Raw genomic sequence first — 14,660 nt, 5'->3', positions numbered from 1 at the left:
TGAGTATCTATAAGTTAATGACTCAAAAGTAGAACAACATACATGTCTATAGGAAAATTGAGTTTATCAATCATTCAAAAATATTTCTTGAGTACATATTTAGTGCCTGGCACTGTGCAAGAAACTAGATATCTGAGGAACCAGATCCAAATTTCCTTGTCTTCCTGGGTTTTCAGTCTAGTGAGGGAGGCATCCTAATCATAAAGCTTGTAAAGAAATAGGCATGTTGTAAAGAAAAGTAGGAGGCATCCATGAAGGCACATAAGTGTGGGCACATATGTTAGTTTGGAAATACAGATACAGCCTCCCTGAAGAATTGACATTATAGTTGAGGCCTGAGGATGTGGGGGGCTGGCCAGGTAGAAACATGTAAAAAAGCATTCCAGAAAGTGGGGGCAGTCAGAAAGGGATGCTGAGATGGGGGTAGGGGAGGGAATGGGGCTTGAGAGAAATTGAAAGAAAGTCAGTATGGGAAGAACAGAGCAAGAAAGGGGGAAATAGCAGGATATGAGGCTGGAGGGGAAGGCTGGAGCCAGGTGACCAAGGCCTTGAAAGCTAGGATACAGTAATGGGAAACCATTGAAGAGCTTCCCAAGGAGAAGAAGTGGCCTGATTACCTATGTTGCTGTGTGGAGAATAGATTGAAGGTAGGGCCTGTTGGAAATCAAAGAGGGTTAAGGGAATACTGTGGCGGTCTAGCTAAGCTCATGGCAATGCCATGGAGAAAGGCAAAGTGATTCTGGAGACATTTTGGAATTAGAATTCACAGCACTCTACTATGACTTGGATGGAGGCTACTGGGGGAGAAGAGAGAAACAGTTTCTGACTTGAACACTTGAGTTGATTGAGACATCACATTTTGAGGTGGGAAGAACGGAAAGAATAGGGCTGGAAGACGCTCAACAGTTCAGTTTTGGACGTATTGAACGTAAGGTGTCTGTGAAACAGCCAGCTGGAAATGAGACCTGGGCAGGTGGATATATGGGCCTGGAGCTTAAGAAAACAACAGTTTGAATTAGAACATCTTTTTTAGATAGTATCATGGAATAGTCTTTGCAGTCTTAAACTACTAGCAATATTAATGGCATCAGGGGTTTAGTTCATATGAGACCAGACATAGTTACCATCTCAATGTACATATTCATATTCGGAGAACATCATTCATAGTAGATGCATGGTATTCAGGACAAGCCAACATGAAATGCCTGCCAATTATATAAAATTTATGTTTTTAAAAATTCATTACCCAAGTAATATATAATGTTTATAGTTAACTTTCATATAATAAAAAACTAAAATTGGGGCACCTGGGTGGCTCGGTTGGTTAAGCATCCAACTATTGATTTAGGCTCAGGTCATGATCTCATGGTTCGTGAGTTCAAGCCCCACATCAGGCTCCACACTGACAGTGAGGAACCTGCTTAGGATTCTCTCTCTCTCTCTCTCTCTCTCTCTCTTCCCCTCCACACTTGTGGTCTCTGTCTCTCTCAAAATAAATAAACTTAAAAAAAAAAACTTAAAAAGGGGCATCTGGGTGGCTCAGTCAGTTGAGTGTCCAACTTCAGCTCAGGTCATGATCTCACAGTTCGTGAGTTTGAGCCCCACATCAGATTCTGCACTCAGAACCTGGAGCCTGCTTTGGATTCCATGTCTCTCTCTCTCTCTCTCTCTCTCTCTCTCTCCCTCTCTCTCTCTCTCTGCTTCTCCCCTACTTGCACTCTTTCTCTCTCTCTCCCTCAAACATTAAAACAATTTTTTAAAATTAAAAAAAAAAGAAAAAACTAAAATGAATTATAACCCTACCCACAATTTTTTTACACACATGTGTACTTTTGGGGAGGCTATAAAAAGTAGCTGGAGGGAAAGGAATAGACAGACAAGCTCAGGAAGAGTTTATAGCAGAAGAGAAGGCTACAAGCACAGTAGTAGATATCTAATTTAAGAAGCAGAGTCAGAAACAAAATTCGTTTATTTATTCATAAACTTATACTTCCCAAATGTTTATTGAGCATCTGCCGGGCGCCAAGTCCTGTTTTAAATTCCAAAGCAGGAATCACAGACTGCAGGGTGTTTTGTTTGTACCCTGCACAGGCTTTTAAAATTTTCAACTTAAGTGCCAACATTTAAAATTTGTAATATTTTACATTAAAAAATCTGAATTTCTATCTTTCCTTTAAAATCAGAAGAGCGAGGGACACCGGGGTAGCCCAGTCGGTTAAGCATCCAACTTCAGCTCAGGTCATGATCTCACAGTCCATGAGTTTGAGCCCCGTGTCAAGCTCTGTGCTGACAGCTCGGAGCCTGGAGCTGCTTCAGATTCTGTGTGTCCCTCTCTCTCTGCCCCTCCCCCACTTCTTCTCTGTCTCTTTCTCAAAAAGAAATAATAAAACATTTTTTAAAAATCAAAAGAGCTAGCAACATGGGGCCTGCATTCCTGCCTGGCTGAATCTGAGCCGCCTTCTCCTTGTAAGGAGTCATGCTCTCCAGGGGCAGATGCAGTCCCTAGGACTTCCCAGTGACTTCCTTTTATTTTACACTCTGCCAACTTCCTTCATTCTTTTAGGGTGTCTTCCTGACCCCTGGAGAGTTTTTGGTCCCTGCTCAAGAGATGCAAAATCAAATGCAACGTTGTTGCTACCCTGCATGACCAAAGCGATGGAAAGATGCTGAAGATTTTAAGCAGGGGAATGACGTGACCAAAACTGCACTTTTTAAAAATGATTGTCATGGCAGTGTGGAGCATGGGCTGCATGGGAACAACCCTGGAAGTTGGGGAGCTGGTAATTAAGCTAGTCACCAGAGTAATCAAGAGGGAAGCCATGTTTGTGGCCTGGCTGAAGGCAAGAGCGGATAAGTAGGAACAAGAGGCCAATACACGAGGCACTAAGGAGCGAGAGCTACTTACTGTCATGGGTCATGGACTGGACGTGTTGGTAAAGGACATGGAGAAGTTAGGTAAACCCAGGTTTCTGGCTTGATCAAAAGGATGCTGTCATTCATTGGGTTTGGAAATACAGGTACAGCAGGAGTAAATTTAGGGTAAATACTAAACTGATTTTGGACGTGTTGACCTTGAAACATGTGTGAGACATTCAAATGGAATGGGAAGTAGAAAGTTCTCTCAAATCAGAGCCACAGAGAAGTTGGGGAAGGCAATAGAGATTTGGGGCACAGTGGATAAGTGATACCTTTATTTGTGGCTTTAGATGAGCTGAACTCTGGAAACCAAAGGAAAAGCAGAAGGGTGCTGAGCAAGTCTTGAGACAGAGGGCCTGGGGAGGAGACTGAGGGGGGAGCAGAGGTGAGGAGCACCATGCGGCCAGTGTGGCAAGAGCCCCAGGCAATGAGAGTCCAAGTGAGAGACAAGTCCGTGTGCTCAGAGGCCAAACAGGTCAGATAAAGAGTCAGAAAGTGTGTGTTAGGTTTGATGAGGTCAGAAATGAAACAATAGTGTGTTGAAAGAAAATGAGAGGGAAGAAAATGGAAATGGGGAGTGGAGACTGAGGAGAGTAGGGTATAGCTGAGTGCAGCTAGAGCAGGAGGGGAATGTGTGTATTTGAGAGACCATGGAGGTGATGGTTGATTTCTTTTTCCTGTTTCCTTTTGATGGTGGTACTGTTCATTCTGGAGGTATGTGTATGATGAAAGCAAAAAAAGAGGGAATAGCAGACGTGGGAGAAAAGGCAGTAGTGATGGGGCAGTGCCTCTGAGTAGGGAGAGGGGTGTGGAGGAGGACCCTGAGCGTCACCCAGGGGCACCCAAGGACGGCTCCTGAAGAAGAGCCCCAAGAAGGAGAATGGAGCATAAGGGAAACAACAGGCTGTGAAATGCTCCTCTTTATCAGTGACAAATACTATTTATCGTAGTAATTCTTTGTGTTACAATGGAGAACAGATATAGTAAGAATGCTTCAAATCCTAATTGGCATATACTTTGTTTCACTTCTGACTTCTAAATGCTCTTAGAAACTGTGAACACAGATACAGCAACTTAAGTCTGTATTTCCCTTAGACCTATTTCAAGGGTGAAGAAGACTAATATATATTACATTCTATTACTCTGTGATTTATCATTGCATCTTCTTGGGAACAGGAGCTGTGGCAAATTAAGTGAAAAGGCATACAAAGTAAAGCTATTAAAGTGGAAAAGGGAATTTTAAAAAAGAGAGAGGGAGAAGTAAATATTCTAAACCAGGCTAGTAATTGTAACTGAAACCTCTTGTACATTGAGTTTGGGGCCACCAAAACAGAAGAAGAAAATGTGATGAAATAAAAAGCAAATATTTTCCCATTAAAGTGTTCTTTGTTACTTCAGGAAAGAGCAAGTTTTCCAAATCTCAAAGGATTGCGGATGTAATTTATTGTACAAGAGACATGGAACAACAGTGGTAGGGTGCTCCTAACAGCTACCATTTATAGAAGAGAATGTCCACTCCATGCTAAGTGTCTCCATGCCTAACCTCTGATTCTCAGTGCAACCTTCAAAGTGGGTGCTACAGAGAGGGAAACCGGGAGGTGAAGGGTAGACAGATTGTTCCAGGTCACACAGCTAATAAATAGCATGCTTGGGGGTAGATGGCCCCAAAGTGCCTCTCATGGTGTATTTCTTCAATAATTATTTCAAAAACAATGCCACAAAAACCTTCTTATGCTTGTTTCTTTTATCAACCCTTCCTCAAAACTGAGGGTATAATACTGAAACAGAACTTAGCAAAGGTATGCCCTTGGTACCAGTGCATTAAATGCATCATTGCCTAATCCTTAAAAACGTACCTGTTGCCTATCTTAATTACTCTGCGTATAAAATATTTGTCATTTTATGCTTTTTTTCTAAGCAGATAATATACTTTCTAAAAATTGAGCCAGTAAATTAATTGTGCTTCTCTGCCTCTTCCTTTCCCTCCTCCTTTTCCTTCTTTTTATTCCTTAAAGTTTTAAGTAAATTCATATATACCTAGTTATCTGCTCTTCCAGTTTCTTTATTAAAATAGGTTACAATTAGTCACGATTCAGTAGTTAAATGCTACAGTTGTTGTCAGATTTATTATTTCCTGTCCATTAAATTGTTAGATTATAGAGGTCTTCTTCCAAAACGGTGTTTAGTTTTCAAGGTTTCCTCGTTTGTGTTTGGTTTACTTTAATTATGATTACTTTGAACACTTGGTTTGTTCTGGAATATCCAGTTATCTCAAGTTTCTCAATGTCTCTAATCCTTTTGTCTGTTTGTATTGAATCCCCATGATTTAAATGATCAGTAGCTAAGATCAGCAGCATCTTGATAAGGTCTCTTTCTCCATAATTAGATATTTTTTAATCAGTTCTGTATCATTAATATGATATCATAAAATGTCTTTGTACAATTCCCCATGAGTACACAATTTTGAGGGGCACTTTTCCCCTTAATTTCTTTTTCACTTCTCCGTGTGCAGTGATCTTGATGTGTCAAGATAAGATTAGTGCTTGGTGAGATTAGAAGTGTGTATTTCATTTAAAACCCCGTTTAAAAATAAAGCGCAGTGTGCCTATTATTCAGCCCTTAAACTGCTCTTTTTATATCCTCAGATGCTCTGAGACAGAAATTTTCAAAGTACAGTCTGAGGATTCCTGGAGGGTCCCTGAGTTGCCTTTCAGAGGGTCTGTGAGGTCAGAAGTATGTTGTCATAATATGAAGACATTTCTCTTCACTTATGAAAGTACAGTGGAATATTCCAGAGTCTGAATGATGTGTGATTTTGCAGTAGACAGTGCAGAAGCAGATAAGAGAATCTAGCCATCTTCTATTAAACCAGAAATTAAAGAAATTTGTAAAATTTTAAGACAATAGCACAGCACTCACTATTTTTTGTTTTAGAAAATAGTTATTTTTATTAGAAAATGTTTATGTTCATGTGTCATTAGTTTATTGTTTTTTTTTAAATAAATTAGGATTTTTTTTTAATTTCTCAGTTTTAACTACTAACATAGTAACTAATGTTAGATATAACTCACATAAGCAAAAGCTCTTTGAGGTTCTCAATAATTGTTTTTACTCTAACAGGGTCCTGAGACCAAAAGGTTTGAGATCTGGTGTTCTAAAAGGTTGCTGCTGCTTCTAACAATTGTATCTTTTGGGGGGAAGGCAAAAGATCATGTTCCACCTTTTCTTTTTTGCTTGGCTTCCTGACTAGAGATAATGTAAAAGGTAAAAGTATTAACTATAGGTTAAAAGCAGTCAGTGGGTCTAAGCAAAAATAAAATAATGATTCCTGCCATTTTTGTCAGTCAAATACATTTAAATGACTCCTACAACATTTGTACATGATTATATCTCGACTTTTAATAATCTTTATGCACCAGGTAATTGATAGTAATTAATCCCTGCCTATATTTTTAAAAGCCAGGATCATGACCTTCAGTATTTCATTGCTTTATTTTGTCTTTAAATTTGTTCTTCGGTTGGTGCATAGCTCCTAAGTCTATTATTTTCTCTAAAAATTTTCTTCTGTTATCTGGTCTAGCTCTCCTTTATGAAGTGCCAAATGGTGTCATTTTGTTTTGTTTCGTGTTAATTTGGACTTAGAACACAAAACTACCATTTCTGTTCTAGAAAGCCAGAACAGTAGTTGGTGAACATCTTTAAATAATTAGTACTTTGCTAAACCAATACTTGTAAGTTTATCTCATTTGCTGTTATTGTGTTGCTATCTTCACTGTCATTTTCTTCCCAACGGAATGGAGCTTCTAAATTGGGTTAGACTGTGGGAGAGCAATATTTTCTCTTGATCCCAAACTGCAATTCTTAGGTGTGTTCCAAAGCAACTGTATGAGAAACTTGTATTGTTGCCTTCAAACTCAGCTTATACAACATACAGCATCTTCCTCCTCAGGGATCTGGTGGGTTTTCCCTGGGTGTCACTCAAGGCTGAGCATGGCCCTCTGCCTTCTCACTTCTCCTCCCCTGCCATTACCTTCCCTCTCCTTCCATCATGTTCCTCTCCTCGCCATCTTTGTGATTTTCCTTTCATTCCCACCCCACACAGTCCAGCCTCTGCTTGGGAGTCACATAATAGACAAGGCTATGGCCTCCACTTCCGGACACCTACGTCTGAACCTCACTCAGCTCCACACATCTAGTTGTGACACTGAGCACATCTCTTGGCCTCTCTCTGCCTCGGTTTTCTTATTTGCAGAACAAGCGTTATAGGATTTGCAAGTACGAGGTGTTTGTAATAGTGCTTGGAGTATAGGACGTGCATAGGGCACGTATGGTATTATTGTCTGTATGTGGTCATTATCTACTGTAAGGAGTGAGCTCAGCCTGGTGAGACATGAGCAAAAGCAATTTTATTTTATCTCACCATTGTCCTGGCAGATCCACTCTGAACCCATTCCTCTCCTTCATGAATAAAATTTCAAGCTATTCCCATAGCTTTTCCAGGCACTCTTGCATAAGGAAAAGACAAAAATTTTAGACTCATCCAACTTTTAAATGTCTTCCTTCCCCCAACGTGGACATGAGAGACCTATAATTTCTAAATATAGGAGATAGGAATATTTGTTAGTTTCTTCTCTTCCTCCTGCTTTTTACCCACCGACTGATTGTGTTCCTTCTAAAGTTGCTGTGAGGGTGACAGGAGAGGGAGAGGAGAAGGACAGTGAAGAAAGGTGTCACCAGACTGCTACAGTTATGATCTGGCATCTGTGATCTCCGGGGATGGCAGGTTACAATGCCTAGGGTTCTTTCCCTATGGGACACCACTGATGGCTCTACAGAGACCCATTGCGGGGGAGTTCTCTCACTTCAGGTGCTCTGAGGAGTCACTGGTTCCTCAACTGCCTGCTGTCACCTTCCCCATGTTCTGCTTCCTGTGATGCTGAAATGAGATGGCATCACCCCAGCAGGAAACATTCTTCAGGGAGACTCATGTCTGGTTCCCTTCTGCACAGTCCACATTGAACCCTCATGAGATAACTGCACCTATGTTCAGCTATTCTTTGAGAGTAGCTGAATCTCATTGGGGCCCTCTCTCCTCACTCACCTACTCCAACTATCTCTTTTTCATGAGTGAGCTGGATATCAATTCCTGTTTCCCCAAATCACTGACATGTCAAGCACCACAAATTGTGACCTTGAAGCTATCCACCTTCTGTTACCTGGCTTGCAAAGAGAGAAGGCTCCTTCCCTTCCCATAGAAGATAGGAAAGGAGAAATACTGAAGTACACTGGCAACTTTTTCTCCCAACCCAACAGAAAAATGGGCAAAGGATATAAACAGGCAGTTCATAGAAGAGGAAAACCAGTAAGCATGTACTATACCAGTAAACAGAGAAATGCAAATTTAACCAAACCTAAGATACAATATTTACACTGAAGCCCAGCAAAGGTTAAAAATACAGATTTGGTGAAGATGTCAGGAAAACATAAATATTCACACTGTTGATGTGAGTAGATATTGATGGAGTCTTTTCAGAGAATGATTTTGCAGTATTTATTAAAATTTAAAATCCACTTTTTGACCCCACCATACCTGCTTCCAGGTATCTGTCCTAGAGAAACACCAGCAAAACTAGCCAAATATCCAAGGAATAGAAGGCTTATTATTGCCTTATTTATAATTTTTAAAAACTTGAATGTCCATCAGAAAGGGACTAGCCAAATAAATTATGATGCTTCCAATGAAATGGATACAACAAGTGGTAAAGACATTGAGCTGTAGTGATTTGTGGAAAAGGTTTCAAAGACATATTGTGTGAAAAAAGCAGTATAAAAATTAATATTAATCATGCATTTATATAAGAAACTGGAAAAATCAGGGATATTTCCTTGCATACATACATTCATGTTTGTGAATTCATAGAAAAAAGTTAAAACCATTTCAAACTGATGAGTGATTACTTTTGGAGAGGGATCTAAAACCAGGGGAAGCAGAGGGGAGAGGGAAGATGGTGGCGTAGGAGGACGCTGGGCTCACCGCGCGTCCTGCTGATCACTTAGATTCCACCTACACCTGCCTAAATAACCCAGAAAACCACCAGAGGATTAGCAGAACGGAGTCGCCGGAGCCAAGCGCAGACGAGAGGCCCACGGAGGAGGGTAGGAAGGGCGGCGAGGTGGTGCGCGCTCCACGGACTGGCGGGAGGGAGCCGGGGCGGAGGGGCGGCTCGCCGGCCAAGCAGAGCCCCCGAGTCTGGCTTGCAAAAAGCGGAGGGGCCTGACGGACTGTGTTCCGACATCAAGCGCGACTTAGCGTCTGGGAGGTCATAAGTTAACAGCTCTGCTCAGAAAGCAGGAAGGCTGGAGGACAAAGGGAAGGAGAGCTGCTGAGCCCCCGGACGACAGAGCTCAGTTTGGTGGGGAACAAAGGCGCTCGCCAACGCCATCTCCCCCACCCGTCCCCCAGCCAAAATCCCAAAGAGAACCAGTTCCTGCCAGGGAACTTGCTCGCTCTGCGCAAACACCCAACTCTGCGCTTCTGCGGAACCAAACTTCCGGCAGCGGATCTGACTCCCTCCTGCTGCCACAGGGCCCCTCCTGAAGTGGATCACCTAAGGAGAAGCAAGCTAAGCCTGCCCCTCCTGCCCCCGTGCGCCTTGCCTACCCACCCCAGCTAAGATGCCAGATCCCCAGCATCACAAGCCTGGCAGTGTGCAAGTAGCCCAGACAGGCCACCCCACCCCACAGTGAATCCCGCCCCTAGGAGAGGGGAAGAGAAGGCACACACCAATCTGACTGTGGACACAGCGGTGGGCTGGGGGCAGACATCAGGTCTGACTGCGGCTCCGCCCACCAACTCCAGTTATACACCACAGCACAGGGGAAGTGCCCTGCAGGTCCTCACCACGCCAGGGACTATCCAAAATGGCCAAGCGGAAGAATTCCCCTCAGAAGAATCTCCAGGAAATAACAACAGCTAATGAGCTGATCAAAAAGGATTTAAATAATATAACAGAAAGTGAATTTAGAATAATAGTCATAAAATTAATCGCTGGGCTTGAAAACAGTATAGCTGACAGAGAATCTCTTGCTACAGAGATCAAGGGACTAAGGAACAGTCACGAGGAGCTGAAAAACGCTTTAAACGAAATGCATAACAAAATGGAAACCACCACGGCTCGGATTGAAGAGGCAGAGGAGAGAATAGGTGAACTAGAAGATAAAGTTATGGAAAAGAGGAAGCTGAGAAAAAGAGAGATAAAAAAATCCAGGAGTATGAGGGGAAAATTAGAGAACTAAGTGATACACTAAAAAGAAATAATATAAGCATAATTGGTATCCCAGAGGAAGAAGAGAGAGGGAAAGGTGCTGAAGGGGTACTTGAAGAAATAATAGCTGAGAACTTCCCTGAAGTGGGGAAGGAAAAAGGCATTGAAATCCAAGAGGCACAGAGAACTCCCTTCAGACGTAACTTGAATCGATCTTCTGCACGACATAGCATAGTGAAACTGGCAAAATACAAGGATAAAGAGAAAATTCTGAAAGCAGCAAGGGGTAAACGTGCCCTCACATATAAAGGGAGACCTATAAGACTCATGACTGATCTCTCTTTTGAAACTTGGCAGGCCAGAAAGAATTGGCACGAGATTTTCAGTGTGCTAGACAGAAAAAATATGCAGTCGAGAATCCTTTATCCAGCAAGTCTGTCATTTAGAATAGAAGGAGAGATAAAGGTCTACCCAAACAAACAAAAACTGAAGGAATTTGTCACCACTAAACCAGCCCTACAAGAGATCCTAAGGGGGACCCTGTGAGACAAAGTACCAGAGACATCACAATGACTCTAAACCCATATCTTTCTATAATAACACTGAATGTAAATGGATTAAATGCGCCAACCAAAAGACATAGGGTATCAGAATGGATAAAAAAACAAGACCCACCTATTTGCTGTCTACAAGAGACTCATTTTAGACCTGAGGACACCTTTAGATTGAGAGTGAGGGGATGGAGAACTATTTATCATGCTACTGGAAGCCAAAAGAAAGCTGGAGTAGCCATACTTATATCAGACAAACTAGACTTTAAATTAAAGGCTGTAACAAGAGATGAAGAAGGACATTATATAATAGTGACAGGGTCTATCCATCAGGAAGAGCTAACAATTATAAATGTCTATGCGCCGAATACCGGAGCTCCCAAATATATAAAACAATTACTCATAAACACAAGCAACCTTATTGATAAGAATGTGGTAATTGCAGGGGACTTTAACACCCCACTTACAGAAATGGATAGATCATCTAGACACACGGTCAATAAAGAAACAAGGGCCCTGAATGAGACATTGGATCAGATGGACTTGACAGATATATTTAGAACTCTGCATCCCAAAGCAACAGAATATACTTTCTTCTCGAGTGCACATGGAACATTCTCCAAGATAGATCATATACTGGGTCACAAAACAGCCCTTCATAAGTTTACAAGAATTGAAATCATACCATGCATACTTTCAGACCACAATGCTATGAAGCTTGAAATCAACCACAGGAAAAAGTCTGGAAAACCTCCAAAAGCATGGAGGTTAAAGAACACCCTACTAACGAATGAGTGGGTCAACCAGGCAATTCGAGAAGAAATTAAAAAATATATGGAAACAAACAAAAATGAAAATACAACAATCCAAACGCTTTGGGACGCAGCAAAGGCAGTCCTGAGAGGAAAATACATTGCAATCCAGGCCTATCTCAAGAAACAAGAAAAATCCCAAATACAAAATCTAACAGCACACCTAAAGGAAATAGAAGCAGAACAGCAAAGGCAGCCTAAACCCAGCAGAAGAAGAGAAATAATAAAGATCAGAGCAGAAATAAACAATATAGAATCTAAAAAAACTGTAGAGCAGATCAACGAAACCAAGAGTTGGTTTTTTGAAAAAATAAACAAAATTGACAAACCTCTAGCCAGGCTTCTCAAAAAGAAAAGGGAGATGACCCAAATAGATAAAATCATGAATGAAAATGGAATTATTATGGGAATACTATGAAATTATTAAGGGAATACTATGAAAAATTATATGGCAACAAATTGGACAACCTGGAAGAAATGGACAAATTCCTGAACACCCACACTCTTCCAAAACTCAATCAGGAGGAAATAGAAAGCTTGAACAGACCCATCACCAGCGAAGAAATTGAATCGGTTATCAAAAATCTCCCAACAAATAAGAGTCCAGGACCAGATGGCTTCCCAGGGGAGTTCTACCAGACGTTTAAAGCAGAGATAATACCTATCCTTCTCAAGCTATTCCAAGAAATAGAAAGGGAAGGAAAACTTCCAGACTCATTCTATGAAGCCAGTATTACTTTGATTCCTAAACCAGACAGAGACCCAGTAAAAAAGAGAACTACAGGCCAATATCCCTGAGGAATATGGATGCAAAAATTCTCAATAAGATACTAGCAAATCGAATTCAACGGCATATAAAAAGAATTATTCACCATGATCAAGTGGGATTCATTCCTGGGATGCAGGGCTGGTTCAACATTGGCAAATCAATCAACGTGATACATCACATTAACAAAAAAAAAGAGAAAAACCATATGATCCTGTCAATCGATGCAGAAAAGGCCTTTGACAAAATCCAGCACCCTTTCTTAATAAAAACCCTTGAGAAAGTCGGGATAGAAGGAACATACTTAAAGATCATAAAAGCCATTTATGAAAAGCCCACAGCTAACATCATCCTCAATGGGGAAAAACTGAGAGCTTTTTCCCTGAGATCAGGAACACGACAGGGATGCCCACTCTCACCACTGTTGTTTAACATAGTGCTGGAAGTTCTAGCATCAGCAATCAGACAACAAAAGGAAATCAAAGGCATCCAAATTGGCAAAGATGAAGTCAAGCTTTCGCTTTTTGCAGATGACATGATATTATACATGGAAAATCCGATAGACTCCACCAAAAGTCTGCTAGAACTGATACATGAATTCAGCAAAGTTGCAGGATACAAAATCAATGTACAGAAATCAGTTGCATTCTTATACACTAACAATGAAGCAACAGAAAGACAAATAAAGAAACTGATCCCATTCACAATTGCACCAAGAAGCATAAAATACCTAGGAATAAATCTAACCAAAGATGTAAAGGATCTGTATGCTGAAAACTATCGAAAGCTTATGAAGGTAATTGAAGAAGATTTAAAGAAATGGAAAGACATTCCCTGCGCATGGATTGGAAGAATAAATATTGTCAAAATGTCAATACTACCCAAAGCTATCTACACATTCAATGCAATCCCGATCAAAATTGCACCAGCATTCTTCTCGAAACTAGAACAAGCAATCCTAAAATTCATATGGAACCACAAAAGGCCCCGAATAGCCAAAGTAATGTTGAAGAAGAAGACCAAAGCAGGAGGCATCCCAATCCCAGACTTTAGCCTCTACTACAAAGCTGTCATCATCAAGACAGCATGGTATTGGCACAAAAACAGACACATAGACCAATGGAATAGAATAGAAACCCCAGAACTAGACCCACAAACGTATGGCCAACTCATCTTTGACAAAGCAGGAAAGAACATCCAATGGAAAAAAGACAGTCTCTTTAACAAATGGTGCTGGGAGAACTGGACAGCAACATGCAGAAGGTTGAAACTAGACCACTTTCTCACACCATTCACAAAAATAAACTCCAAATGGATAAAGGACCTGAATGTGAGACAGGAAACCATCAAAACCTTAGAGGAGAAAGCAGGAAAAGACCTCTCTGACCTCAGCCGTAGCAATCTCTTACTCGACACATCCCCAAAGGCAAGGGAATTAAAAGCAAAAGTGAATTACTGGGACCTTATGAAGATAAAAAGCTTCTGCACAGCAAAGGAAACAACCAACAAAACTAAACGGCAACCAACAGAATGGGAAAAGATATTTGCAAATGACATATCGGACAAAGGGCTAGTATCCAAAATCTATAAAGAGCTCACCAAACTCCACACCCGAAAAGCAAATAACCCAGTGAAGAAATGGGCAGAAAACATGAATAGACACTTCTCTAAAGAAGACATCCGGATGGCCAACAGGCACATGAAAAGATGTTCAGCGTCGCTCCTTATCAGGGAAATACAAATCAAAACCACACTCAGGTATCACCTCACGCCAGTCAGAGTGGCCAAAATGAACAAATCAGGAGACTCTAGATGCTGGAGAGGATGTGGAGAAACGGGAACCCTCTTGCACTGTTGGTGGGAATGCAAATTGGTGCAGCCACTCTGGAAAGCAGTGTGGAGGTTCCTCAGAAAATTAAAAATAGACCTACCCTATGACCCAGCAATAGCACTGCTAGGAATTTATCCAAGGGATACAGGAGTACTGATGCATAGGGGCACTTGTACCCCAATGTTCATAGCAGCACTCTCAACAATAGCCAAATTATGGAAAGAGCCTAAATGTCCATCAACTGATGAATGGATAAAGAAATTGTGGTTTATATACACTATGGAATACTACGTGGCAATGAGAAAAAATGAAATATGGCCTTTTGTAGCAACGTGGATGGAACTGGAGAGTGTGATGCTAAGTGAAATAAGCCATACAGAGAAAGACAGATACCATATGGTTTCACTCTTATGTGGATCCTGAGAAACTTAACAGGAACCCATGGGGGAGGGGAAGAAAAAAAAAAAAAAAAAGAGGTTAGAGTGGGAGAGAGCCAAAGCATAAGAGACTGTTGAGAAC

General features: G+C 41.2%; 1 protein-coding gene across 2 annotated transcripts in view; it reads left to right on the top strand.

Moving 5' to 3' along the window:
- Positions 1 to 14,660, top strand: part of CAMK4 (calcium/calmodulin dependent protein kinase IV) — a 228,927-nt gene that overhangs the window by 184,382 nt on the left and 29,885 nt on the right. The gene's annotated exons all lie outside the window — the stretch shown is intronic.

The sequence above is a fragment of the Herpailurus yagouaroundi genome, unplaced genomic scaffold (assembly GCF_014898765.1).
Source record: "Herpailurus yagouaroundi ecotype Mexico unplaced genomic scaffold, PumYag 29, whole genome shotgun sequence".
NCBI lineage: Eukaryota > Metazoa > Chordata > Mammalia > Carnivora > Felidae > Herpailurus > Herpailurus yagouaroundi.
The sequence above is the reverse complement of the archived record's forward strand: the minus strand, read 5'-3'. Positions and strand labels throughout refer to the sequence as shown.